Source organism: Lepidochelys kempii, chromosome 21 (assembly GCF_965140265.1).
Source record: "Lepidochelys kempii isolate rLepKem1 chromosome 21, rLepKem1.hap2, whole genome shotgun sequence".
NCBI lineage: Eukaryota > Metazoa > Chordata > Testudines > Cheloniidae > Lepidochelys > Lepidochelys kempii.
The window spans coordinates 15,208,811-15,236,215 of NC_133276.1; the positions used below are offsets into that span (position 1 = coordinate 15,208,811).

At 57.3% G+C, this 27,405-nt stretch overlaps 1 protein-coding gene across 1 annotated transcript in view; it reads left to right on the forward strand.

Moving 5' to 3' along the window:
- Window positions 1-9,007: 9,007 nt before the first annotated feature.
- NAV1 (neuron navigator 1) overlaps window positions 9,008-27,405 on the forward strand; it is a 292,762-nt gene continuing 274,364 nt past the window's right edge. Inside the window, exon 1 of the mRNA XM_073319526.1 lies at window positions 9,008-9,246. The gene's annotated coding sequence lies outside the window, so the exon portion shown is untranslated. The remainder of the gene's footprint in view (window positions 9,247-27,405) is intronic.

Consider the following 27,405-nt stretch of genomic DNA (forward strand, 5'->3'; position numbering starts at 1 on the left):
TTTCAGTTCCTAACAGCCAGAAATTTTCTGTTGTGAATGAAGCCACTGACTTTCCTGTTGAAAGATCCAGCTTTGAGAAGGTCTCAGATGGAGTGAAAGCTGTTAAGAAAGTTAAACAGTGCTATAACCAAGTGGCTGTGTTTGGCCAGCTTGTTGGGGAGACAAGGTTGTTGAGAAAGGGATGTCTCCATGCTAGTTCTGTAAGTGAACAGTATGTGGCCCAGGTCAAGATGAGGGCTCTTAACCAAGAGAGCCCAAATTGCAGCCCTCCAGACTGGAGCGCTTGGAGAAGACCCAATCCCAGTTTGACCCCCGGGGGTTTTGGGGTGGCAAAAGGGCATGGGCCGCATAAACCTTCCCACATGCGGCATGCGAGTGCTATCGACCACCCCGACCTAAGGGAGGGTGTGAAACTGGAAGGGCCTGGTGCAACTCCCACCAAGGAACGGGAGAGATGCTGGGGCATCCATGGAAACATTGGTGGCTTCGAACTTCCCCAGGTCACCGGCTGAAGTGACCCCGCTCAGTTCGGTCTCGAAGGGGGGAGAGATGTGACGAAGTGGGACTGTTCTTAATGTTTCCTCTGAATAGTGTGGGGGTGCCTCAGTTTCCCCTAGGCAGTTCTTAAGTATCTAAGGGGTGGAGTAAGGGTGTATGATCATTGCAGAGCCCTAGAGGGCAGGTGTGTGCAGGAGTCTGGACACAGAGAATGGCCGACACCCTGTTTCCTGGCAACTGATGGCCTGGGCCCTTCCCCCCTGCAAGGTGAGAGCTAAAGGGTTGGAGAACAAAGGAATGAGGTGACCTCCTGGCCTGGGAAAGGGACAAAGCCCGGGGGGGTGGGGCTGGAGGGAGTTTCAGTTTGGGGCTGGCTGGGACATGGAGTGAAGTACAGATGTGGTTTTCTGGCTCACTGCTCCCCAAAATGGACCCAGCTGAGGAGTCCAGTTCTCTGCACCTGCAAGCTCTGTGTTAGACCATGTCCCTGTCGTCTAATAAACCTCTGTTTTACTGGCTCGCTGAGAGTCACGTCTGACTGCGGAGTTGGGGGGCAGGACCCTCTGGCTTCCCCAGGACCCCGCCTGAGCGGACTCACTGGGGGAAGCGCACGGAGGGGTAGAGGATGCTGAATGCTCCGAGGTCAGACCCAGGAAGGTGGAAACTGGGTGAGCTGTGTGTCCTGCAGACAGGCTGCTCCCAGAGAGGAGACTTCCCCAGAGTCCTGCCTGGCTTCGTAGGGAGCAGTTCCAGAGCATCCCTCGGGGACTCCGTGACATGGGGTGAGCGCATTCCTGGCCAATTCAGGCACAGAGCCATGGGGGGCCAGGCAGGTCGGCTACAAGGATGACCTCATCCGTACCCCACTGGGCCTGCTGATCCTAGCCCCCTTGGCCTCTCTCAGTTTCAGATAGCAGCCTCCTAGTCTGTCCCTGCAGAGATGCTCCTGCACTGAGCATAGACCGAGCTCATGTTTCCCCAGCTCTTTCCTGTCCCTATTTCCACGCTATGCCAGTCATGCAGCTGTTGCAGCGGCAGAGGCATCCAGCAGGTGGTGCTGCAACCCCACCTCTTGACAGCCGCCTGCTTTCTCTGGGGGAGCAGCTGCTTCTTGGGAGGAGCCTGGGCTCACCCCTAGCTAATGGGAGGAGGGAGCAGGCCGTCAGTGCTATAAAGCCATGACTTCCCCATCACACTGACTAGCCAATCTGACCCTGCTCAGGCTGTAAAACCCCGGCTCTGGGAGGGGAGTGGGTCTAGTGGCCAGAGCAAAGGAATGAGAATAAGGACTCCTGGGGGGTCTCTTCCCAGCTCTTGCATTGACTTGCTGTGGGACCTTGGGCTTGGGCAAGTTACGTTGCCCCATGCCTCAGTTTCCCCATCTGTAGAATCAGCGTGATGGTCCCTTCTTATTTCACAGAGCTTACTTGGCTGAACTCACCTGTGCCTGTGATGTGTTTGGGTCTCCATGGAGGGAATATATCTTATGCAGAGGGCATAGTTGATGCTGAAGAACCATGTCCTGGTATGCTTTAAGTTTCTTGAGCTGTCTTTGTCTTGGGTCCCCTACCTGTGCCTGAGCGAGGTGACAAGTACCTTTCCCTCCTCCCTCAACCCACACACTCTATGCCCATCAGTTCTGGCTGGATTAAGGACTCTGCCCTCTTTCCCTGCCCCTGAAGCAAAAGGAGAGTCGTGCTGAGGGTGAAACATCAAATCCCCACCTGTGAGCCTGATCCCATCTGACCCGACCTGGCTGCTGAGATCTTCAGGCTCTCTCCAGCTCTGTGCTAGTGTCCATGTCCACCGGGAGGGCCCAGGGGCCGTGCGGCTGGGCCAGGGGTCTCGGCAGAGAGTCCATGGGGCAGCTCCCTGTTTGCCGAATGCCCCATTTGCAGCTGCTCAGAGATGTTCACACAAAAAGGGGTTTTCCTGGGGGAAAAGGGGGGCTGTTCTTTCAAAAAATTGGCCCCTAAAGTTGCTGACGTTTATTGGAATTGCCCACAGCGTGTGGTACTGCCCTGCCCTGCCCTCTTTCCCGAAGCTGCCACCCCACCGTTTCGTTTTCCTACTGAAAACCGGGGTCTGGGGAACGTGAAAATTAAAAGCTTTTGGTGAACAATTCAATTACGAAATGGTGGGAAACAACAAATGGGCCCAGTTCCAACCATGCAAAGTGGGAAATGCCAACGGTTTGTTAAATGGTTCACCTGGCTTTTCAGCCGCTCGCCCCATGGCCTGGCACAGCTCTGGGAGGGGCGACCCCAAACAGCCACTCCCTCATGGGCCTGGGCACAGAGCACTCCCCGCCCGCCTCACATGGGCACCAGCTCACCCAGGCGGTGGGGTGACACAAGCAGGTAAGTCCTGGACTGGAATCTTTAGGACGGATTCTGGCTGCACCCCTGGGGTTCCCAGGAAACTCGGCTCCTTTAGATCTATCTGCAGGGTTCTGCTCCGGGGGGCTTTAACTCTCTGAGCGCTGGCCCCGCAGCAGCCATGCTTGATGGTGGGCAAGCCAGATGAGCCACAGGTCGCCACGTCCGAGTATTTGAGTTGCACAAAGGGGCCCATATGGGCGCCTGGCACTTTCACACAAAGGGGCCATTGTACTTCCAGTGCAGGGGGTGAAAGGTCAGCTCTGGGCCCCGCTCGGGACGTGAATAGCCTTCCAGAGCACTGCCACGGGTCTCAGCTTCCCAAGAGGAAACAGGGTCCTTCAAGGGGTGCTGGGCTTTTGATTTGCCTTTTAAGGGCTTCCTTTTTGCAAGACCCGGGGGATCTGAGGACATTTCCCAGGGCAAAAGGGAGGCTGCACATAGCCCCGCTGAGATGTTGCCAGTCCCTCGGCTGACACTGTGCAGCCTCGCTCCCTAAGACGGGGCTTCCATATCCGGCATCCACTTCCCCTTCGCTGAGCCTCTGCGGGCAGGCATGACGGGGAGAGCTCTTCCTTTAAACGCTGTCAGGTGATCCGTGACATGTGAGCTCAGAGATGGAGCATGGGAAGGTGTCACTCAGGCCCTTCCCTGGAGCTGGAAGGCAGGAGAATGGCTGAGCCCAGGGTATTCGGACTAGCAATGGCTGGGTGGGGTCAGGTTGCAGCCCTGGACCCCTGGAAATCTTGGGGGAAAGAGAATCTGGGTGGCGTCACACACTAGATATGAGTTTGCGGGTACCGCCCCTAGCTCCCTATGGCCAGCTGGCCATGCCACACAGCTCCCATTGGCACATGGGTACCAGCAAAGGGGATCAGGATGAAGGTAGTGGTGGGGGGAGCTGCAGCCAGGACTGAGGGGCGTCAGCAGAGCTGGGGTGGGTGGGGAGCTCAGGGCAAGAATAGCAGGGAGGTTAAAGGTCAGGATTGAGGGGCATCAGGGGAGCTGGTGCAGGGAGGACAAGGCTAGATTAGCAGGATGCTGTGAGTGGGGACGGAGGTGCAGGAGCAGAGCTGTGTGGGAGGGAAGCTCAGGACTAAAATAGCGGGGGCATAGGATGGAGGGGCGATGGTGGGGCCGAGAGGGGGGGTCTTTGGAAGTTTGCATAGGGGCTCCTGTCATAGGGCCCCCATCTGTTTTATTTTCACAGTCACAAGCTTTCCCAGAGGAGGGAAATGGATGTCAAAGCCCAGCGATGCCCGGAACGCCGGCTGTGTCTCTGGGGTGCAGGTGCTCAGCCAGTCCCCTGGCAGGGGTGTTGTCACAGAGTCACTGGGCGATGCCCTGGAACTACTCTATACGAAGCCAGTCAGGACTCTGGAGAAGCCTCCTCTCCTCAGGGCAAGAAGCTTACACAACTTAGACCTTCCTGGGGCTGGCCTCGGAGCATTCAGCATCCCCGTCCACACCGTGCGCTTCCCACAGCGAGTCCACACAGGCGGGGTCCTGGGGAAGCCAGTGGGTCCTGCACCCCAATTCCGCAGTCAGATGTGACTCTCAGCCAGCCAGTAAAACAGAAGGTTTATTAGACGACAGGAACATGGTCTAAAACCGAGCTTGTAGGTACAGAGAACAGGACCCTTCAGTCAGGTCGATCTTGGGGGGCAGGGAGGCCAGAGCCCCATCTGAGCCTCCCCCCATTTCCCCAGCCAGCTCCAAACTGAAACTCTCCAGCCCCTCCTCTCCTCTGTCTCTTTTCTGGGCCAGGAGGCCACCTGATCTGTTTGTTCTCCAACACCTTCAGTTGGCACCTTTGCAGAGGAGGCCATCAGTTGCCAGGAGACAGGGTGTCGGCCATTCTTTGTGCAAACACCATCACACTGGCCCCCTAGGGCTCTGCCACAGTCACACCCCCTTATCCCACAACCTGGATACTTAAGAACTGCATGGGGGAAACTGAGGCACCCACACAGTATTCAGAGAAAACATTAAGAACATTCCCACTTTGTCACAGGTAGTTTTGTGCATCTGTTTGTCAAGGTTGCTGCTGCCTGGCTGGAGTGACCCCAGAATGAGGGCTCTGATGATAGCCCTCAGATCCCCCAGGTTCAGGCCAGCCCTATAAATCCCTCCCCAGAGCGGGAGGTTTTGGGGGGAGATGGGAAGCTCCACTGAGATCCCCCCAAATCCTGCAGCCAACTGGGCAGGAGCATGGGGCTTTGCTCCCCTGGCTGACAGGGCTCCATGGGGTGGCTTGGAAGAGGAGGGGCGGGGGTTAATAGCCAGATAGGGAGGAGCGGTCACTGGCAGGCACTCCCCCGTCTCCTGCCAAGGGCTGTCTGGCCCAGCACTGGCCTCACTCTTTCCATGAGTCACCATCGCTTCATGACTCAGCAGGCCCAGACCCAGCACCCGCAGCCCCACGCTCTGGCCTGGCTGATGGCAATGGGGATGCTCAGAGCCATGGGACACACACAGAGACGTAGGCACGTATAAGCACACACACAAATATGCAGACTCACATGTATGCAAGCACACAGCTCAGGCGAGCACACAGACACACCTGCACACACATTTAAACACACCCATACAGAGATACATATGCACCCGTTCCGAAATGCGAACACGTCCCCATACACACACCCCACTCCCAACCCAGAAGCCTGCTGGCAAAGCCTGTGCTTTATGGGGGACTCTCTCCAGGGCTTCCTGGGTTCCCCCCCATTTTCCTCCTGCTTCTCCATCACTGCCGCCATCATTGCCAAGCCCACTCTGTCCTGCCCCAGCACTGTCCCGCTGCCCCTTGAAACTCCTACCCTGTTAGCAGCAGGGCTGGAGGGCCGGGGGGAGATCTGACTATGTCTTGCACAGAAAGCAAGGACATGTCTGGGCAGGTAGGCGAGATTTGCCCAGCCAGTGTCATGGCAATGATTGTGGGCTGGGCAGAGACCTGCTCCTGGAGGTGGCCAGTTTCCCATCACGGGGAGCCCTACAATCTGGGCTAGCGACCGCTAGGTGTGTCTCCCGGCCTGCGTGCTGGGGCAGTGTTCCTCCCCCATTGCCTGAGTACCCCAGCTCCTGCAGCAGCTGCTGAGCCATCTGGGATGTGTCTTGGGAGTACGGCTGAGCAGGGACCCCGGGGCCACCTGGAGCAGGCAGCACAGGCTGGAGGCCAGCATGGCTTATCGATGCTGCAGGTCCAGGGCTGCTAGCTGGATGGTCCCGGGCGGCTAACAGTATGCCTGGGATCCTGGTCCAGGCAAACCCTCTGGCCAGCTACTCCAATGGCAGGAGCTCTGGGAAATCGACCGTGTGGCAACTAACAGAGGCAGAGATCTGCCAGCTGCCCCGGAGCAGATTGGCATTCAGAGCTGGGCTTGGTCCCCGGCTGCTCGGGACTGGGCGTGCTGCGGGACAAACCCTTCCCGGAGTGGCGTTGTTGACCCCGGAGGGGGTCCTCTTCGCAGGGAGGGGAGGAGATGGTCACTGCTCTCTCCGAGGGTGGGATCTGGGGCGAGGGGATCAAGTTGGAGAGAAGGGGTCCCTACAGACAACTGGTTCCTTGGCCCGCTTGATGCTTTCCCCGAGCACCGCGTCCATCCTCTGCACTGAATGAGGGCAGGTCTGGGGGGAAACGCGTCCGTGATGACGTCATTGAAGACTGTATCATAATGCACCGGCACAGATTTCATTCGGGCACGTCCTAGCTTCCCAGGGCTTGACTTTGCAACCTCCGTGTTTTCTGCCGGCAGCTGGCTGTGTGCGATATGCGCACAGCATTGCCAACCCCAGGGGTTCAAAACGCGGGCGTCAGACCCCCCAAATCAGGAGAGTGGCCCAAACATCAGGAGAGGTTTTTTTAAAGATTATGTTGGGGGGTTGGGTCTGTCTTGTGGTTTTTGAACCCCCCCCCCCTTGAGTGTGCAGGGATGACAATTGGTGTTGCCATCACTCCCAAATTCAGTAAGGTGACCTCTGGGTCCTGTTGAGGAGCTCTCATCCCCACACCTCCCTGGCCCCCTGCCCAGCAGTTAATTCAGCCCCCCATCAGTGGTGCCTCTCCGTCTGTTCTTCCCCCACCTCTTCCAGCCTCACCTCTGCTCCTCCTGGGGCTCTTCACCCCCCTCTCCCAGCCTGGGAGGGCAGCGGGGGGGGGGTCTCCTCCGCCCCCCACCCAGGCTGGATGTTGCAGGGAGGGAGGGGGATGAGCAGAGAAACCAGCCTATTGTGAGAATTGTGTTGGCTCCTGGAGGAGCTGGGGGGGGGGGAGTGCTCTGATTGGCTGCTCTGCTTTGGTGGGTGGGGCAGTGGGGAAAGCAGCCAGCCAGAGGGGCCAAAAACCCCGTCGCTGGGGGAGAAATTCAAGGGTGGGCAATGGTGCCCACGGGGATGCATATGCAAGCGGAGCCGTACGTGCGACGAGAGGAAGGGGAGCAGCAGGGGGCATCAGAGCAATCGCTCCGCCTGCCGGGGCCACTTTGGCGAGGATCCGGCGTTTCGCATTTTCCGATGGGCGCCAGAATCGATAGGGTTCTGCCCGTCGGCGCCCCGAACATGCCCTGGAAATCGGGAGCCAATCGCATGCAGCGTTCCAAATCGACCGTGTTACAGACAAACCGAGACGTGCCCCTGAATTGAGCCTGAGGCCCGGTTGGCATATGGGCCCGGGGGCCATCGTTGCAATGGTTCCAGGGTGCAGATTATTTTCTAGTGAATTGGGGTCTGGTGCCACTATTTCCATTATAGCTGCATTTCTACTGTGGGTGTTCAGTTACTGGGAGCTGGCCCTTTAAGAACAGGGAGTGCCTATGAGAGAGACCGTTTGAGAGAGCAGAGAGGGTTACCCCTACCTCTGCCAGCTACAAGAAGGGCAGGACTGGATTTAATAAAACAGGCATCGGTGTCGTCTTGGCACTGATGGGGACTGGTCGCCCCAGGGCATCACTAGCGAGCTGCAGAGCCCTTGGATGCAGGGCACTTGGGTGAATCTCGTCCAGTGCTGCAGGGACGAAAACTGTTTCTGACTCATGGATCTTTGGAGGCTCCTAGATGGGATGAGTTTGGTGGGTCTCAGTTCCAGCTTCCTTGTCCCAAGCCCACTGCCAGGTTTTCAGTAGGCTGTTAGCTCTCCGGGGTAGGCCCTTTCTCCTGCTCTGTGTTCGTACAGCACCAAACACACTAGGGTCCTGATCTCAATTGGGCTCACTAGGGAGTGCTCCTGTAGTGGGGGAGGGACACAAAATCCCCTCTCCCGATGGATTTGTGAGAGCCAGTGAAGCTGTGATTGTCACCCCCACAGTGGGGAGGTAAGTCAGGTTCACATGACTGTCGCACGCACGTTGGAGAGGCACGGGGATGGGGCGGTGCAAAATCAGCAGGCAGTTGCTAAAGACGATGTGATCTTTCCAAACAAATCTCATGATTATCTGGGCTGTTTAACTCTTGATTTTTTTTTTTTTTTTTTACTGTTTGCAGCTGGCAATACCAGGAGAAGTGACTCGACAAAGGCAACTGAGTGAGTCAATGGCAGAGCCAGGAACAGAACCCAGGAGTCCTGCTTCCCACCCCCCTCTTCTAAACACTCCCCTCCCAGAGCCCTGCGCTAAGCACGAGGTCACGCTTCCCTCTCAGAGAGTGCCCCAGAACCCAGGACATCCTGGCCGCTCGGGCCCCAGGCCCCGGGCCACACACCCTGTGCTGAAAGACAATTGGCGGGGTCGCCCTTAACTGAAGGAAGCGAACAACTGGGGTGGTTTCCTGCCTGCTCTGGACAGAGCCGGGAGCAAGGCTTGGCAGGATCAGCATCTGCAATGGCTCTCTCAGGAGCCAGGCCTGGGAAGGAAAGGGTTAGCGAGCGCTGGCGGAGAGCTCCGCAATGAGAGAGTCTGGCAATGCACCGGACGCGTCCGCCCACACCCACGTGTGGGGTAAGCTGGCACCGAGCAAGCAGCATCAAAAATCCTGAGTGTGTGTGTGAGTGTGTGTGAGTGTGTGAGTGTGAGTGTGTGGCGTCACAACAGCCACCTGGCACCCTCCCCTCAGCCAGCAGCATAAAGAGCTGGCGCGTGCCTGAGGGGCACAGGCCCACGTGACTCCCCCTCCCCGCCGACGGTCCCGGGGGGACAGACACTTTGTTCAGGATGCTGCTGTTGTTCCCATTGTGAAGTGGAAGCCAAAGCCGGCAGTTTCCTTAGTCACCAGCTGGAGCTGAGAGGCCGTGAGCGGCGTGTGGGGCTCCCTCCCCACGGCTTCTATGCTGCGGGTCTGGCAGCGAGACGGGAAGCCCCGGGAGGAGCTTTCGGGGGGAACCGATGATGAACGGCCGTCTCCAGTCGGCGTGAGGATGAGGTGGTGACCGGGGCATCGCACGGTGAGTGCCGGGGCGCTGGCGGCCCCTCGAAGCCAGGAGGTTGCCTGGGTTTGATTTTCCGCTGCTGGTCTGGCGGCGCTGGCAGCCAGGGGGCAAGCCGGGGCAGGGAGGTCCCGATGTGAGGTTGGGAGGGTCGGGGGAAGCCCCTGCCACCTGGGTTTACATCTGCCCGGAGGTGACAGGGGAGGAGCTCTGTGCCGTACGGCACATTCCTGATGACACTGCCCTCTGGGCCACCCCTTGCCCACCCCTTGCCCCTCTGGCAGGCGGGTTGGCCCAGAGGGGAGCACAGGACCCTGGTGGCAAAAGGCCAGGGGCCAACCCGTTCACAGGGGCTGTGGTATGAATCCGGCAGAGCGCCATTGGGTGTGCCCAGGTCTCAGTGGGGGTAGAGTCTTCCTGAGTGACTGCCCAGCCCTACCGAGAGCCCCCGTGTGCCCTGACGCAGAGCCAGCTGCGTGGTCCTGTCACCAGGTGGGAAGCCCCCTGCCCCAGGGCGGAGCAGGCCCTCATGCCCATGCAGCTCTCTGCTCCCCACTATGATCTGGCCCCTCCTGTGTGCCTTCCCTGGCAGGGCATGGGGGGGCAACCTGGCCCGAGGCACGTGCTGTGTCTGGGACGTGGGGATCCGCAGGGTGAACGCACGGCGGGAAGCGAGCAGTGAGAAACTTCCCAAGCCCTGCGGCTCCCAGCCCAGTGCTGGGGAGGCATCTCTCCAGGCAGGGCGTTTCCCGGGCTCTGGCTGGCAGGGTGTGGCGGGGGGAGGCAGTCCCACAGCCTGGCTCACTGTGGAGATTCCCGGTGTCACTATGGGACTCTGCAGTGTCTGTTCCTGACTGGGCTGGCCGTGCCCCTGGTACGCCATGGGGGATAACTCGCGACGGGCAGTGATGTGCTGGGGAGTAAGCCTAGCAGGCAGGGAAGGGGATTTTCACTGGAGGAAGTGAGAACTGGACTCAGTAAGTGGCGTTCTTAGTCTGGCGGAAGCTGAGGCAGATAGGAGAGCAGGGCTAGTCATGATCACCGGGGAGGCAGCGTGCTACAGCAGGAGACTGGGAGAGGCAGGACGCCTGAGTTCTGCCACTCACCTGCTCTGTGACCTTGGTCAAGTTTCTTAGGCAAAAATTTTCAATTATTATTCATTATTTGTCTTAGACTCACATCCTAAGGCAGGTATCAGGGCCTCATTGTGCTGGGCGCTGCCCTGAGGGAGAGCGGGCCTCTGCCTCAAAGAGCTCACAATCCAAATAGATAAGATAGGCCGGGGGAAACTGAGGCACAGAGGAGGCACAACAGTAAAGATCCCAGCTCTTCCAACTCCCAGTCCAGTACCCTAGCCACTCCGCAGGTGTTTGGGTTGGCCATGCAGAAATAGAGGCCCCCAAAATCACTGGCCACTTCTAAAGATGTTGGCCCAAGCCTTTCTGTGCCCAATTCCCCATCTGTAAAATGCAGGCACTGCTATGGGGCGTGCCCTCCTGCCAGAAGGGGTCAGGAGGTTCAACGCCCGCGTGTTTGCAAAGCACGTGGAGGTCTCGGGTGAAAAGTTCTGCCAGGGCACAAGCTGTTCCTGCACACTGAGCGCCAGCCCATGGGCGGGCACCCGCTCTGCTCGGCCTGCGGGGGGGGCCCTTTGCTGCCCATCCGGCACGCGATCCGTATCGCTGCTGCAGTGGTTTGCTCATCACGTGTCTGCAGATGTTAACGGCTGGGGACATTCCCATCGGCTTGATACTGTTTGTCCCCCCTGTGCTTACCAAGGCGAGGAGCTTCATTCGGATGTTTGCTCTGGAAACGTATTTCCAGTACCTCTGGGGCATTTGGATCTGGAGGTCTAGTCCGCACCATGCTCCACCCCTGAGTCTCCAGGCGGGGCCTGCGGGCCAAATGCCCTGTAAGTTCCAGACGTGGGATTATTAACACCCTGGCATGCCTGACAGGACAGACGTGGGGCTCCAGGGGTGCTCACACCCTCTCATAGTGCGGACCTCATTTGAACACAGAGATTGTCTGGATGCTGTCTGCCTCCCCCTTCCATTCACCCCGGGGCAGCCTCGGTGATTGCATGTGGCTAAGCAGGAAAGGGGCACGTGGACTTTAGCTTCCTTTAATGCCATCTGGTGTTAAACCAAGGGAGCTCCTGGCACACCACAGACCTCAGCCGAGTCAGGGCGAGCATGTCAGTGGGAATTGCACCTCCCTTGCACTGTCCAGGTCAGAGCTAGACAATACCCTGAGACCACCACCCCTGCAAACGCCCGAACCACATCACCCATCCAATGTCATTTCCTGCCCTGTAATGCCTCTGCACTGATACTCTCTGCCCAGGTCCTTGCATGGCTCCATCCCCATAGCATGGGCTCAGTCAGAGCTGGGAATTAACCCAGACCTCCCTAGTGCCTCGCCTGTGAGCCCATCCTCCCTCCTGCTGCTGGCTGATGCCTAGGTTAACAGGACGCCATCCACGCCAGAAGGACACTCTTTATGCCACCTCCCTGCCACTCACGTTCACCCATACGCCCCCCTCCCTCCGTGCTGGGGTGCGGCCCATATTATCACCCCATCTTACATCTGGGGAAACTGAGGCCAGAAATCATTCCCCCCTCCCCCCATGGAATCCCAGCTGCTATCGATGTGTCACTCTGGGTGATCTCAGGGATGCTGGCTGGTGGGGAGCTGCTGTTTCTGGGGGACGGTGGGACTGGCTCTCTCAGGTTACAGCGCTCTGCTGGGCTGTCATTTACCAGAATGCTGAGTAACTGGATACCCTGTAGGGGATGACACCGGAGCCAGAGGACCACAGAGCCTCTCAAGGAGTAGAGAGCTTGTTGGCCCCCTCCTCCTGCCCTGACATCCCTCAGCCCCCCGGAGTCAGGCCCAGGCTCTGGATCCGCAGGAGCACCATGGGGTGGTTGTGTGTTTCCAAGATCTGCAGAGACCAGCTTCCACCCGTGCAGCGCCCTGGGCCAGTGGCTTGAGCCAAGGAGGCAGAGACCTGGGCTCCCCTTCCAGCTGTGCAGCTGATGTGTTGGCCGCCCGCCTGGCAGACACGCTGGGCAGCAAGAGTAGAGGGGGGCAGGAGGCCGGCCACCAAGTCTCGGCAAAGGAAGGGAACACCCAAGGTGATTGTAAGCTACAAGGTGCCTCAGATCCCGCCCCCAGAGACCCAGCTGAGCAGGGCCAGGGGGACAGACCCTTGCCCTGATTGCTGGGTGAAGGAGCAGGCCTCTCAGCTGCCAGGATCGGCACTGCCATACAGGTGCCAAGGTGCCCAGAGGGCAGGGGTCTGTCCTGCTTCCTGCAGAGCTGACTCTAAGCCCTGGGAGGCCTCCAGCCTCCCCTCGGGACTCGGCCAGAAGAGCTCTGGGCTGAGCCGGCTGCTTGGCTCCTCCCGCCCCGTCTGGCTGGGGCCTGCGGTGCATTCCAGCAGCGTCTCACCACCGCGGGGCTACCCACGAGTGGGCGTAGCACAGCGTGTTGGGGGGCAGGAGAGCTGGGCGTGTGGCAGGGCAAGGGCGGATTCTGTTCCGGGCTGGTGCCCCGGAACGCAGTGGGCCATGTTCTGGTGCCAAACGTCCTGTATGAGCTGGAGACTTTCCTTGGTTGGTCCAGGCCCTTATTTTCAGGCCTGGTTCTCTGGAAGCTTTACTAGCAGAAAGAACAGGAGGACGTGTGGCACCTTAGAGACTAACCCATTTATTTGAGCACAAGTGAGCTGTAGCTCACGAAAGCTCATGCTCCAATAAATGGGTTAGTCTCTAAGGTGCCACACGTCCTCCTTTTCTTTCTGCGAATACAGACTAACCCGGCTGCTACTCTGAAACCTGTCATTTTACTAGCAGAGCAGACCCAGACACAGGCCTGGCCAGCCTAGATCAGACCAGGGGCCACCTAAGCCAGTATCCTGGCTCTGACAGTGCCTGGCACCAGCTGATTCAGAGGAAGGTGCAAGAACACCCCCAACGCCCCCACCTACCCTGGACAATTATGGAACAACCTGCTCAGAGAGGAGTTTCTTCCTGATCCCATCAGTTAGAGGATGGCTCAGGCTCTGAAGCAGGAGGATTATAGCCTTATTTTTTAACCCATAATGTAGCTGGGGCTGTTCTCATTACCAATCCGTCTTTGACTCCTCCAGGGCCCTTGGCCTCAGTGGTATCCAGTGGCAGTGAGTTCCACAGGCCAGTTATGCACCGTGTAAAATAAATATTTCCTTGCATAAATTGGGCGGCAGATGCCGCCATAGGACACAGCACTGCTATTGCTCCCTATGTAGTGCTGCAGAGGTGCACGGCCCCATGGAGTCCCTGCCCCAGAGAGCTTACAGGCCACGAAAACGACAGGAGGTGGGGGAGGCGATGGGGCAGGACGAGGACAGAGGCGCACTGATCACGTGGTCATTTGGGAGCTGGCTCTGTTCCTGAGAAATGGCCAGAATTGCTCAGGCCCCTGGAAGACAGGGTGTGACGGTGGGGGAGGGTATCGGGTAGGGATTGGGGTGCAGAGGGGGATTGGAAAAGGACGTGCTGGAGGCAACATGGGCAGAAACAAGAAGCAGGATGTGGTGGGATCTCGCATGGGCTGCCGGGGGTGGGGTGGTCTGGCGACGTGGGAGCTTGCAAAGCTCGGGGGGCTGTAATGGGGGTGAGGGGAGGGATGCTGGAGGAGAGCCGCCTTTGGGGTTCAAGGCTGCAGGCAGTGCAGGGTCCGTTATGGTGGCTGGCCCATCCCAGGGCTGTAGCAAAGCTACAAGGGTGCCTGGCTGAGCCGTCTCGGGGATTGAACTTGGGACCGCTGGAGCGCAAAGTATAAGCCTCGAGAGCTTGAGCCTAGGGATAGGCCCAGGGGCTCAGCAGCAGCCTCATAAGCCTCCAGAAACAGTCCAGCCAAAGCAGGGCGTGGGAGCCGCAGGGTTCCACTGGCCTGGGAACAGGAAGGGGGATGTGGCATTCAGCCTGTCTTGGAGGGGAAACGGGGTTCCCATGAGCCAGGCAGGCCCCTGCGGGCAAACAGCATCTCTGTGTGGGTCTAGCCCCCCAGGCGCTGCCGCTGGCTGCACCTGCCAGGCCAGGGCAAAGGGCACCAGAGCCGGGGGCGGGGGGTAGGATTGAGGCAGGGTGGAAGGGGATCAGGATGCAGAGGGACTGGGGATCAGAGCAGAGAGGGGCCAGGGGATCAAGACAGGACACGGGGGGCAGGGGATCGGAGCAGAGAAGGGGTGGAGAAATCAAGGAAGGGGGCAGGGGAACCAGAGCAGAAGGAATACCTGGAAATGGAGGAGGAGGAGCCCCAGCACAGCGGTCAATCTGTCCCTGGTGTGACCCTGCTGAAATCCCCGGCATTCCCAGGGGTGAATGGGGCCCGTGGGCGTATGACTGCACGTTAGATGCCTTCTGTTACCCTGTTGCTGCACACGCCAGTGATTTCTGGACCCTGCGGGTCTCGGTGCTCTGTGTCAGGGAGCCGCTGTGCCTGGGTAACTGGGCCTGGCCCGGGAACTCCAACGGCCTGGGACAAAAGCAGCGTTTAGATGGGTCAGCGTGTCTAATTCTGGCCCGTCAGTGTCAGAGGAGCAGACCCCCATAGCTGAGAGATGGGTTATAAATAACTTGCTGAGATGCAAGGATTTTCCTGCTTCAGCCCTGCGCTGCAGCCCAGCGGACAGGAAAAAGGTGTTTCCGGCCACGGTTTGAGGCTGCGAGCGCCAGGCCAGATGTCACCCGTCGAGAGAGAAAGTGGGGAGTGGGTGACATACGATCCTCACCTGCTCTGGGGAGGGCTCTTTAAAAGCCGGAGGAACAGCTTGTTGGACCATCCCCTGGGGAAGGTGGGGTCGTGAAGGGCTGGAACCAGACAGATCTTACCCACCCCTCGCTCAGCCTGTGCCATTCTCCCAGTCCCACCGCGGGGCCTCGGGACAGGGGGTGCTGGGTCCGCGCTGTGATTTGTTCCCGAGCGGCGTGTCAGTCACACGGAACCTCTCTCGGCGGGTGCTGCATCACCGGTCTTGGGTGGGAGATGCCGGCGCTTTGGTTCACAGATCAAAGGAGCTGTGTAGTTTCCCTGCAGCTCCCGCCAGCACTCCTGTGGATTGTCCACCAGCCTGTCACGGGGCTGCATGCATTCCCCACAGCCACAGCGCTATGTCCGCTGTGGGGTGCCGACTCCCCACTAGCCCTGCAGCTGGATGCACGCTGTCCTAAACTTGAGCTGCTCCATGGGATCTTTGGGGTACAGGCAGTCCTTACTTTGTGCCAGAGCTGAGCCCCGGCACATCTAGGCCTGGCAGTTCATTGCTGCATTGGTTATGAATGTAAAAAACTGGCTTGAGCCCCAGCACCTCTTTCATTACAAATTAAGCCCTGGGTACAGTACAGGAGACCCAGACAGGGACATCGGAGCTGCAGAGATGGACGTCACAGCAATAGGCTTGCTTCTCCCCTACCAGGGGCTAAAGCACCCTGCCTCTGCATTGCCCAGGGAGCAAGCCTCAAGGATGGGAGGTGGTTTGCAGTGCTAACAGCCCCTGGAGCAAAAGCCTTCAGTTGCACAGCAGGCGTGGAGGGTGGTCCAGTAACAAATCCAGCCGCTCCCTGAGCCCTGTCTGCACTACCGCTGAGACCACCAGTAGGGTCAAACCAGTGCTGGTAGCAGTGGGAGATTTCCCAGAGAGCACTGCAGCCAGCATTTAAATAGCTAATGGATCCTGCATTAGCAGAAGGAAACGCAACCTCCCTGCTGATTTGCTCTCTGTAACATAAGAACGTAACATAAAAGCCAGCCGGCATCCCAGAATGCCATGGGCAGGACAGGGGCCTCAGCGCACCAGAAGGGAATCCCCTTCCAGGGGGTTGCAACAGGAATTGCCCTGATTAAAAATCCTAGAGCGTTGCACAGTAAAAGACGAGTGCCAATGGCTCTGTGCTCTGAACCAGGACTGGTCAATGCTCTGGTATTTTCCAGAGAGGTTAGTGGTGGAAAGGGCCTGTAAGTTCCCAGCCTGGCCATCCCCCAGGGCAGGGGAGTTTCCTAGTGCTTGGCGGTGTCTGGTTTAACATAGCCCCAGTTATGGGCTCCCACCCCTTCCCTCGGGAAGGCTGTTCAGTGGCCACATGGATCTCATTGTCTCGGAAGCTTGGCCAGATCGTAATGGAGCCACAACCTCTGAGCTCTGTTTCGGGGAGAAGCCAAGTATGGGATTTACGGTGCCTGGACCCAGGAGTCGGGGTATAAACTGGTATAAAAAATTAGAAGCAGGCTCTGGAGTTCCCACACCCAGGCCCAAGGGGCTGGGAAGTCCAGCCGGGCACTGATCAGAAATTGATGAATGAAACCTCCTAGGGTTGGACTCCATCTCTCTCAGCGGTGCGCGGGGCTGGGTGTATTGTGTCTATCCAGCCACACATCTCCCACCAGAGCAGCAGGGACCCACGTGGGGAATCAGTGCCAGGGGGCAGAAACCTGGCTAGCTGCACTGAAGAGGCATCGGAGGGAATGGTGCCAGCAGGGTGGCCTGTGAAATGGCTGCTCCCGCTGTTTATTTGCATTCATTAGGTAGGGATATTAAGGAGGGAATCAGAACCAGCCAGGCCTTTGTATTTTGGGTGCAGTTTCTGGCTCGCTCGGTAGAAGGAGCTGGTATCTCACTGAAACTCCAGGCTGGCCCTTCCCCTTCAGTTACAGCCCCGTGCCCACAGAGCCCGGTGTGTCCGCAAAGCTTGGGCTGGGGAGTGATGGAGCCAGCTGCAGGTCAATTCCCTCTGCCTTGGAGGAATTAAACAGTGCGCTGAAGGGCTTGGAAGCCAGGCTGCCCGCTGCCCGCTCCTCCTGCTGGGGTGCGACTCGGTCCAGAGAGCAGGAGCGGCGCAGGGTGTTCAGTTGTGGATTTGCTCGGTAGCTGTCCTGGGCCAGGCTAGCCAGAAGGGGAAGCAGCAGCAGCGGGGTAATTAAACCTGGAGCCCACTTTCCCCACCTGTGTCTATCCAGCCAGGTTCCTGTATTGGAGCCCGAGAGATTGTGGCCTGGCTGGGAGCTGATCCCAGCTCTCCGAGGTGCCGGGATGACGTCTCCCTCGCACTTCCATAGGACATAGAGCAGACGTGGGAGTGAGGAGCAGTGGCCTGTGATTGCCACCCACCCCCAGACTGGCGGGGCAGCCCCGAACTCCATGGTCTGCCCTGTGTCCTGGCCAGCCGGGGACGATGTTGTGTGGCAGGACTTGAGGATGCAGCCTGCGTGGTCCAGATGGCCGTTTCTGTGGGGACTCAGTGTTGCCTTGTGGCTCTCTGCCCCACGGAACAAACACAGGGATGGTGACCACACAGGGCACCCTGCCAGCTGGACACGGGTGCAGCTACTGCCCCTGCAGCTGGCCCCAGAACTCCTGTCTCTGGCACCAGAGGCCACCTGGCAGCCGGGATGAAAGGGCCAAGTGCCTCAACAACCCCTTCCTGGCCAGTGTCCTCTCACCTGTGGCCTGTTAATGAGCATTCCCCTCCCCCCTCAAACACCAGTTTGTAATTGGCTGGGAGCATTATAGACTGGTCCTTGACTTCCCCGGAGCATCGATGGGATCCTGTACGGGTTCGATGGGCCATTCCAGGGGACTATCTGAATTTGATTTCCCTGGTACGTGACCAAATGCTTTTATTCTGATCAATACTAGAAAACTGTCAAAAGAGCCAGGGGCTTGCAGCTGGAGTCTCTCAGAGACCAGTTGAGGTCAAGTCTGGGTGACCCCAGGGAGCATCTAGTGGACCCAGCCTAATGGAACAAGGAGCAGAGAGGCCTATATTCTCGAAGCTGAAGATCATCCTGTGGCACCCTGTAAAGTTTTGGCACCCGACAGTGTTGCCTGGTTTACGTGGGGAAAACCTGTGGGCAGCAGCTATGGCAAAGGATGCTTCTCAGTCAGAGATTGAGGCAGAACAGACTTGGCTGGAGATCTGGGATCTGCTCAGCCTCTTCTAAAACACTGGGATCTGCTCAGCCTCTTCTAAAAAAAACTGCACCGCATCTAGCAATAAGCATTTCTTCAAGATCTAACTTGCGTTTAGAAAAACAGACGGAGCGAGACCATCTAATGGCACCCCCCGTGCACTCCCACCCATGTAACAGTTACACGTCCAGAAGTCAGGACACTGATCTGAAATGTTAGGTCCCAAAGATTCTGCATGGTGATTAGGCATTCCGGCCAGATTTCCAGCACTTCGTGCTTTGGATAGGCTGAAAATCCCACAGGCAGAGGCTCTGTCCTGGAGGATACTGGACTCCTCTGATTGTGGACAAAGGCCTGATGTCGCTCCCCCGGAGCCAATGTGCATTGTGCCAGTGATTTTAAAGGGACAAAATTGGGCCCCAAAGCGGGGAGTGAGGAGGCATCAAGAATTTAGACTACAAAAAAGAGAGCGAAGGGGACAAGGAGGGGCCGGGGCTGAGTCTGTGACTAGGACCTGTGTCGGTTCATGTTTTATTTAGTTCTATTTGGAGACGGACTCTGGGAGGGGGAATAGATGCTCTAGGTAGTCACTGGCCGGCGTGGGGAGGTGCTGTTGGGTGGGGATGGGTGAATAGCGATCACAATCGCTGCTACCGCGACTCATCCCTTACTCAGCTCTTGGGTGGCTGTTGGGTCCAGCTGGAGCAGTTCTCTCGGACGAGGCGGTGCTTTTACTGAAACCCTGCTATTCGCCTGCCCCTGAGGAATCAGGCTGCAAGCCGGCCGCCGGGAATGGCTCTCAGGCTTGCTGGCCTCCGTAGCTCCCTGGCAGAGGGGAAGCTTTGCATCCCAGCAAGGCTTCCTGCCACCGAGGTCCCTGCTCCCTGCCATACACCAGCAGGAACCAGCATCTACCTGGGGTGATGCTAACCCACTGGGGCTGAGGGCTCCTGTGAACTCTGTGTGGACACTTAGGCGGGCTCGCTGGGAGTTAGGCACCTACACATCCTTGAGGATCTGGGCCCTAGGCCCGCTCTCACTGCCTGACACAGGCTGACATGAGAGACTGTGAGGCCCAGTCACGGCATCTGGCCCTTAGTGCTGTGTGAGATCACACCCCTCCACAGAGGAGTCCGGGGGAAGCCCGATTAGGATCTGTTACCAAGTGGCTGCTAGGATAGTGCTGCCTGTCCCACCCTTCCAGCAGCCCTTCCCCTTCCTGCCCTGGGCAGGTGGAAACGCAATCAAGAGTGGAAAGCACTCTCCAGGGAAGGGTGTGTGTTTGGGGTCCCTTGATTCATAGGCCTGATCACATAATGAAGAGAACAGCTTATTTTCAGGTTTCAGAGTAGCAGCCGTGTCCGTCTATATCTGCAAAAAGAACAGGAGGACTTGTGGCACCTTAGAGACTAACCAATTTATTTGAGCATCAGCTTTCGTGGGCTACAGCTCACTTCATCGGATGCATTCAGTGGAAAATACAGTGGGGAGATTTATATACACAGAGAACATGAAACAATGGGTGTTACCATACACACTGTAATGAGAGTGATCACTTAAGGTGAGCTATTACCAGCAGGAGAGCGGCTGGGGGGACACGGGGGACCCTTTCGGAGTGATAATCAAGGTGGGCCATTTCCAGCAGTTGACCAGAATGTCTGAGGAACAATGGGGGGTGGGGGGGAGATAAACATGGGGAAATAGTTTTACTTTGTGTAATGACCCATCCACTCCCAGCTTCTATTCAAGCCTAAGTTAATTGTGTCCAGTTTGCAAATTAATTCCAATTCAGCAGTCTCTCGTTGGAGTCTGTTTTTGAAGTTTTTTTGTGGAAGAAGAATTGCCAGTGTTAGGTCTGTAATTGAGTGACCAGAGAGATTGAAGTGTTCTCCGACTGGTTTTTGAATGTTATAATTCTTGACGTCTGATTTGTGTCCATTTATTCTTTTACGTAGAGACTGCCCCTCTGCCATGTACATTGCTCAAACTGGACAGTCTCTACGTAAAAGAATAAATGGACACAAATCAGACGTCAAGAATTATAACATTCAAAAACCAGTTGCAAAAAGAAAAGGAGGACTTGTGGCACCTTAGAGACTAACCAATTTATTTGAGCATACTCCTTTTCTTTTTGCGAATACAGACTAACACAGCTGTTACTCTGAAAAAAACAGTTGGAGAACACTTCAGTCTCTCTGGTCACTCGACTACAGACCTAAAAGTGGCAATTCTTCTTCAACAAAAAAACTTCAAAAACAGGCTCCAATGAGAGAAAAAGCACCTGCTATCCTGAGACTTGCACTAGCATGGTGAGAATTGGTGACATTGTAGCCTAGATGTAGCTCAGGTGTGTGCCCTGCTGGTGCTCTGTGAACACCCGTGGGTGCCCTTAGGACCCAGTAAAGAAAGTGGGAACCGGCAGCTCAGCTGAAATGCAGCCCCTGGGGCTAGTGACTGGAAGCTGTTACCAGCTGATGGCTGGTCAGGGACTGTGTGAGATGAGTTGGTGGGTCTCAGACCAAGACTAAGTGGGGTGAGTGATCCTGTTGCTGGCAGCTCAGCTGAGGTGCCCCATGGAGACTGAGTTTTCCCTGTTCCCTGCCTAGAGTTGACAGCTCCAGGCCAGGTGTCGGGCACAAGGAGGCCAGTAGCTTAAGGTCCCAGACCCATGCTTAGTTACAACAGCTGGAATTCCTATCTGTGGCTCATGGCCTAGCAGGGGTACCTTCCAGCCAAGGCTCTCGAAGCCCATTGCATAGGTTAATGAACTAAACCTCATACGCCTTGTGATGTAGATCAGTGTCATGATCCCCATTAAACAGGGAAACTGAGGCACAGTGTGGCATCACTGGAAGGGCTGGGAATAGGACCCAATCCTCATCTCGGCCCTTTGGACCACTAGCCTATGCTTCTCCCCACCCCTGGCCATTACTCCACGTGTCCCTAGGTGGCAGTAGAGCAACATGCATGTCCGTACACACGGCTGCTGCATGTACTCTGTCGTGTGCTACTCTTAGTGATGGAGGCAGAGTCCAGGGGTGAGGGAGGCCCAGGCATCTGCCCTGCCCGGGCTCGACAAGACTAGCTTAGGAGAAGTAAGAGACAGCCCCTAAGGGGGTGCCCGTTTCTATGGCTGAGCTGACGCCGAGCAGCCTGTGATGCCGGGGCTGGGTCGAGCGGCTTGCTTGCACCGACCCAGAACACTGAGGTACCCCAGGAAGGGCTGTTCTTAGGGTGTTTCCAGCCAGGTGGAGGGCTCGAGGGGTTGGGGGAAGCCTTCCCAAGCCACACGCAAACTCAGGGCCCTTCGGACTCCCCCAGAACCCTCCAAAGCTATGGTTGGGGTGGCAGCAGAAGTGGCGGCTGGAGCCCTACCACGTTAGGGGCCTCAGCTGGCATAAACCAGCACAGCATCGATGGAGCCCTGCTGCCTTGCAGCAGCTGTGGAGCTGGCTCCTGGAGAGCGAGCTGCCTGCTAGCGGCTCATTCCATCATTGGCACTGCCTGGAGCGTATCGGGGGTGTGCAGGCTGGAGGAATTCGTACCGTGCAGGGCTCCACCCAACCCTGTCCTAGCTGGCCCACCTCACTCTGCAGGCGATCCTGGGACATCGGCTGGGGCCCAAACGGGTTAAAAGGGCAGGTTGTGGTGGCCAGCCCCGCCCCTAGGTTTGCAGAGTTTGGGTCTGGTGACGTTCAGGATCTGTTTCAAGGCTTCAAGGTTTCTCTGTGGGGGGGTTGAATAAGGCAGTGCAGAGGGGAAGGGAGAAACACATTTTGAAGGGTTTGGGAGTCTTGTTTTGGACCACTGGGTTTATTAACTATCCCTGTCAGTATTGGTCTGTGCCTAGAGCTGTGGAGAGGTTCATTTATCTGTCGAAATAAACACGCACACTGGCCATTTAGTTAATGAGTAAGATAAAACCTGTACATCGCAAAATCCCCTCCACACCCTCCTCTGGAATCCTTCCCTGGGGACCCAGCACTTTTCAGCTAATGGAGCTTCCTAGAGCTATATGGGTTCTCTTCCCAGCTTGCACATTAAGTCAAGGGACCTGAGGTAAGTAATGGTGCATCTCTGTGCCTCAGTTTCCCCCTCTGTAATTGCGGAAAACAATCCTTGCCCATCACACTGGGCCAAGCCGCATGTGCCATTAATGCTTTCGAATGAGAGATGCTTGGAAATATAGGCTTCATTGTTGGGCAAACGCCTGAAGTTCTTAGTCAGGTTTTACTCTGGCAAAACTCCTGTTGATTTCAGGGACAGTTCTGCATGAGTCTGAGTGGCGTAAGGAAGCCAGGAGTTAGCCCACCAGCTGATGACCCACATGCTGCTTCGACTCCTCAGTCCTCAATCCTCTTCAGCCCAAGGTGTGTTCATACGGACGCATTCTAAATATGTCGCTGTAGATTCATTATCGCCATGAATCATTGTGACTCTGGATTAGAGAGAGACAGATGCAAGCTGGACAGCACAAGATGACCAATCGTAGATAGCCCCGTGCAGTGGGGCGCCCTCCGTCCCTGTGCAGTGAGGCTCTGTGTCAGAAATAAACTAGACTCACCCGTTCCGGGTGAGCAGCCGAGACCCTGCCCCAGGCCTCCAGTGGCCCAGGCCACGGCGTCTGGTGCTGTGCATTCCACCAGCCACCTTCTGCAGGGAGTGGTGCTCGTGAGAGAGTTTGCCTCCCAACGAGCCGTGCCCGTGGCTGGGAGCGGCCCTGCAGGTTGTGCTCTGCAATCCTGGGCTACTGACTCAACCTCTCACTCCTGTGGCCATGGCACGTGAGCGGAGGGCACCGGCCCTGCTGGAGGAGAGGGGAGGAAATGGGCTGTTTTACTGGGGGGAAGGGTGTTAGCTGCCTGTTGGTTAGAGCCCATTAGCTCTCCCAAGCTAAGCAGGCTCAGGCGGGGTCAATGACTGGGTAGGAGACATTTTCAGCGATTTCTGAAGGCCAGAAGGCACCACTAGATCATCTGACAGGGCTCCTGCAGCTCTCAGGCCCACCCGTACTCAAACTGCGGGAAGGAGGGTGTTCCTGCCATGCAAGAACATCGTAACAGAGCTGGGCGCTGCAGTGGCCGGCAGGTCTGGAACGCACGTCTGCTCGGGGCACTGGGAGTGGAGGCCTGTTCCTTCCGCTCTAAAAACCTCAGCCTGCTACCGGAGAAGGTCTCTATCGGTTCATCTAGCTGCTCCTGGCAGTAGAGCCCTTCTCCTTCTCTGTGGCTGGGCCGGGGGGGAACATCACTTCCGCATGCGCGCACTGTGCGTTGCAATATCGCTGCTTGGCTGCTGAACACAGGGAGCGTCTCTGGAAAGCGGTGGTTCTGCGCTGAAACATTACGTTTGTCAGGGAGAGAAACATCAAGATCGGCTTCAAAGAGAGTCAGTCTCTCTCTGACATCTCCTCCTCCCCCGGGAAGCTCGGCTGCTAATTTCAGGCAGCTTGGAAACAATCAGTAGCATTTTGGCACCTCCAGACAGTCTAGTTCTCCTGCCAGATGGGCAAAGGAAGCCCGGGTCCCAAGCAGGTTCGCTTGACTCCTGAGGCCTGTCTGCAGTGGCTAGCAAGTGTGAACGGTTGTTAGAAATCAGGTACCAGCTGGAGTAGTGGAGACAGGCCCTGTAGGTGGTTCTGGGCCTGATCTTTCTCACCAGACCCAGGAAATAAACCTCCACCTCCCATGACAGCCTGGGCCCAGCCTGACAGCCAGGGGAGGTGAATGTGACCCTGGCCCGGTGCTAGGAGATCCAAAGAGGCTCACACATGGGGGGGGGGCGGGAAGGGGAGGTACATGTGAGTGTGCCCAATTTAGTCTATTTCTCTGACCTGCACCGTGATGAATCCAGCCAGTGTGCAGCTTTGTGTGGGTGATGGGTGGGGGCTTCCAGCAATGGGGTGATCCCGGCTCAGAAATAGGCCTTGACAGCTTATCAAGGAGCTGCCACGTTGAGGCACGGTTCAGGCACTGACTGCCAATGCTTCCCCCGGTTCCTTTCCTGGGGGCTGTCCCTGAGACGCAGGCAGCCGAGGCTATGCTGGGATGGCACCGAAATCCTGTTGGGGTTTTAATTTCATTCCAGGAGGGCGCAGAGCCCTAGTGGGGTTGGTTCTTCGCCAATGGCTTGGGATCGAATCAGGAGCAGCCCGGCTCTTCACCCAAACTGAGCCAAGGTCTGGAAAAGGCATTTCTGTGCTCTGCTCACCACCCCCCAGGGTCCCTTCATTGCACCCACCCTGCCTTGGCTACAGGAGGCTTTTCCCAGACAGGGAAGCGCTCACCACTCGGGTGGCACCTGGCTTGGCGCAGGGGTCTAGGGACAAAGCCCAGGCAGGACAGAGGTGGGAGGAGGACCCCCAGACTGAGTGAACTGTTCCTTGGGGCCATGGATTTCCTCCTGCCCGGCTGGCCAGTGCTCACTGCTAGGGGGTGAGGCTGCAGGCATGCTCTCCTTGTGTGCTGCCTTGCCCTAGGGAGCCCTCTCGTGTGGCCCTGTGAGTGGCATAGGAATAGCAGGGGGTGGGCTAGCCTCAGAGCCGTGTGTCTGCAGCAGTAGAGAGGCTGTAGGGGGGCAGAGAAAATAACCACTGAGCTTTCTGTAAGAGCTCCCCGGGCCAGGAGTGCGAGTGACAACCCCCGGGCCAGGAGTGCGAGTGACAACGTCCTCATGAGAACCAACTCCAATGGGTTGACCCTGCCCTGAGGGTGAGGTGGTGTTAATTAACCCTTTGTAGGGGCGATGCCAATACCCCACGTCTGGGGCACTCCTTGCAGGGAATAGGAGGCCGTAGCAGTGCAATCCAATCAGTCCAACTGAGGGGCCGTCTCTGAGCCACTGCAGCAAGCTCCCACCCCGGAAAAGCTTTAGCAGTCATTCAGCTTCATTAAGGTGCCTCCCCTCCGTGTTTATGGTAAGGACCTTAACGTAGCCAGGCCCCTGGCCAGCAGGGTACAACCCAGCGGGTGTTGGCAGAAGGATCCCAGGGTCAGCAGCAGCTTCTCTCCCCTGCTGAGCACAGCAAGGTGCAAAACCCAAGCACAATGCCCGTGCTGAGCACCCGAGTGGGAAGAGCAATGTCTGTGTAGGGCCCTGGCACAATAGACGCGGGAAATGATATCGCACCCCAGTGGGAACTCCAGCTTGGGGTGGGGACTGAGCTGGACCCTGCTCTCTCTTACACCGGGGGAATCCAGAGTAATTCTGCTCCCCTCAGTGGAGTGAGGCAGCAGGTGGGAGCTCAAGGCAGATCTAGGGTATCGGGACTATGAGGGGAGCTGGGGCTGCAGCTGGAGTCTGGGGAGATAACTTGCTTTAAAACAACTGCTGCTTTGTGTGGGTTTTGTATTTGAGGCTGACCGGGGCAGGGTCTGTGGAGGCTTCCTCTGCAGGGGGTTCTACCAATTGGCATCACTCTGCACTCCCTGCTACTCCAGGCCGGGACTCCCCAACCACACGCCTAGCTCTGCCTATGCCCAATTTCCCTCCCCTCCCCCGTGCCACCCCGCCATTCCTGTCCTGGGCTCCCTTCTCCTTCAAACCTGACCTGCAGCCTGCGAGGTCCTCATTTCCTGCCTGACAGCACCCCCAGGTCTTCCAGCCCAGCCTCTGCTCCCCGCATGTCAGTATACCCCGAAATAGGTTGGCTATTTCCACTGCAGCCTGTTCTCTCTCGGCCCCAAGGAGCGGAGCCGTCTTCTCTCATGATGGGCTCTACCGGGCCGGCAGCTTTCAGAGATGGGGAAGAGTGAGTGTTTCTCCTCTGGGGATCATAGAATCATAGACGATTAGGGTTGGAAGGGACCTCAGGAGGTCCAATCCCCGGGATGACTGAGTGAAGTAGGAGGGGATGTGAACCTGGTCGAAGGGACGTGCCATCCCAGGGTGTGACTATCTTTCTAGGGAGGGGGAAATGCCAGATGGCCCATGTACAAGGCTGAGACCATTTTCCACCCAACCTTGCCCTCTGTTGGGCCAGTCCTCATCCGCCCCCAATCTCCTGAGAAAACATTCACTGACTCAATGCATGCAGCTATCCCAAGGCTTCTGCTAGCATCTCCGTTGCAACGTGCTGTCCCTGCCTCTTCGCCCTGATTCCTGGCAGGATGGCCGGGTTTAATGCTCAATCTATTTTACGGCTTGTTTAGAGGCTTTGGGGAAAAGGCCTCTTTCTCCCCTCCCCCCATTTAAAAAGCTGACTTGTCAAGGAAATTGCGGTGCAGGCAGTTGGATGCACTACCTGGTAATGGGGCTGTGACGAAGTGGGACTGTTCTTAATGTTTCCTCTGAATAGTGTGGGGGTGCCTCAGTTTCCCCTATGCAGTTCTTAAGTATCTAGGTGGTGGGATAAGGGTGTATGATCGTTGCAGAGCCCTAGAGGGCAGGTGTGCGCAAGAGTCTGGACACAAAGGATGGCCGACACCCTGTTTCCTGGCCACTGATGGCCTGGGCCCTTCCCCCCTGCAAGGTGAGAGCTAAAGGGTTGGAGAACAAAGGAATCAGGTGACCTCTTGGCCCGGAAAAGGAACAAAGCCCAGAGGAGGAGGGGCTGGAGGGGAGTCAGTTTGGGGCTGGCTGGGACATGGAGTGAAGGGCAGACGTGGTTGTCTGGCTCACTGCCCCCCAAAATGGACCCAGCTGAGGGGTCCCGATCTCTGCACCTACAAGCTCTGTGTTAGACCATGTTCCTGTCGTCTAATAAACCTCTGTTTTACTGTCTGGCTGAGAGTCATGTCTGACTGCGAAGTTGGGGTGCAGGACCCTCTGGCTTCCCCAGGAGCCCCGCCTGAGCGGACTCGCTGGGGGAAGCACACGGAGGGGCAGAGGATGCTGAATGCTCCGAGGTCAGACCCAGGAAGGTGGAAGCTGTGTGAGCTTTGTGTCCTGAAGACAGGCTGCTCTCAGAAAGGCAACTGCCCCAGAGTCCTGACTGGCTTCATGGGGAGCAGTTCCAGAGCATCCCCCGGGGACTCCGTGACAGGGGCCCTTCGTAAACTGCTTATATTGAGTGTGCTCCTGTCCTTGCCCTTGAAAGGGGGCCACGTGGGATGGCGGATGCTGGCGGAAAGGGGAATGGCAGCTCTTTGAAGTGCCCAGGTAGAGGGGCTGTCATCGCTACCCGTGCACGAGGAGGAATAATTTAATCCGTCCCTCTGTGCCAGAAGAGCATTCAGCTGGCAGGCCCTTTGCTCTGGTTGCTTCCAGATGTAGAAAGCGCT